Raw genomic sequence first — 1,352 nt, 5'->3', positions numbered from 1 at the left:
CCACTCAAAAGTCAACTCCAAATGGACTGAAGATCTCAATGTAACATCTGAAACTTAGAGGAAAAAGGAGGAAGCACACGTCAAGATGTAGGTGTAGGTAAGGACGGTCTGAGGAGGACGCTGGTAGCTCAGGGACTAACTCTTAACAACTGACAAATGAAACTTCATGAACTTAAAATCTCCGTACCACAAAAGATACCATCAGTCAACTGAAGAGGCGGTGTACAGAATGGGAAAGAACCCTGTCAGCTGTGTGTCTGACAGGGGGTTAACATCTAGAATATACAAAGGACTCAGAAAAAGTAGGTATCAAGAAAAACAATCGCTGTCCGGTTTAGGACTGAGTGCTCCACATCTTTACCAGTTGTGGGTCTCTGTGTTGATCACCATCTGCTGCAAAAAGGAACTTCTTTGCTGAGGGTTAAGAAATGTACTAATCTAAGAGCACAACAGTAGTACATTAGGAGTTGGTTTAATATTATGTCCATTTAGTAGGATAATAGCAGTGAGTTCCCCCCCTCGAGTCCAGGACCTATTTAGCCACAGGGTCTTGGTTAGAACCTCTTATGTATAGGATCATAACATCTCCAAATAAGGACAGTTTGACTCAGATGCTTTGAGTTCTTGTTTTCTTATTTGTATCTGTTTCCTCCTCTCATTTCTCTAGAGAGGACGCCAGGTTTTACCCTGGACAGGCGTAGAGGAATGAGCCCCCTCATCTTGTTCCTGATTACAGTGGGAGTGCCTTGAAGTTTTCTCCGTTAGCATAATGCTGGCTACTGACTTGTTTGTTATGTTGAAATATGTTCCCGCTACCCTTGGTTTTCCAGGAATAGAGGGGACTGTATTCCTCTGTTTACATTATTTTATAGCTCTCCATTACATTCCTAGTATTTTTATGATTACATACACAGAGACACACAATTGTGTTTCTTGACATTTTACTTTTAAATTTCTATTGCAAATAGAAAATTTTTTTCAGATACATTTTTCTTGTGTATCTTCTTAGTGATTCAGTCTCCAAGAGGAGTGTCATGCAGCCTCCCACCTGCAGAGGAAACAGAGGAAACATTTCACTATCAGTGCTGTGACTACAAGATTCTACTCTGCGACAGGAATGTAGAGGCGGGAAACACTGTGTGTGGAAAGGTTTAAGTGGGGGTGGGTAAGGGAATGAGGGAAAACGGAGAGTTGGAGAGAGAGTTAAAGAAAACCGAGAATGTATGGAAAAGCCATATGGAAGCCTATTAAAATCTAACTAAAAATATAATTAAAAAGAGAGTTGGCCAGCCTGGTCTACATAGTGAGTTCCAGGACAGCTGGGGCTACAGGGAGACCCTGTCTCAAAAAAG

This window comes from Nannospalax galili, unplaced genomic scaffold, assembly GCF_000622305.1.
Source record: "Nannospalax galili isolate Female #2095 unplaced genomic scaffold, S.galili_v1.0 scaffold3650, whole genome shotgun sequence".
In the NCBI taxonomy this organism is placed as follows: domain Eukaryota; kingdom Metazoa; phylum Chordata; class Mammalia; order Rodentia; family Spalacidae; genus Nannospalax; species Nannospalax galili.
This window is presented reverse-complemented; position numbering follows the sequence as displayed.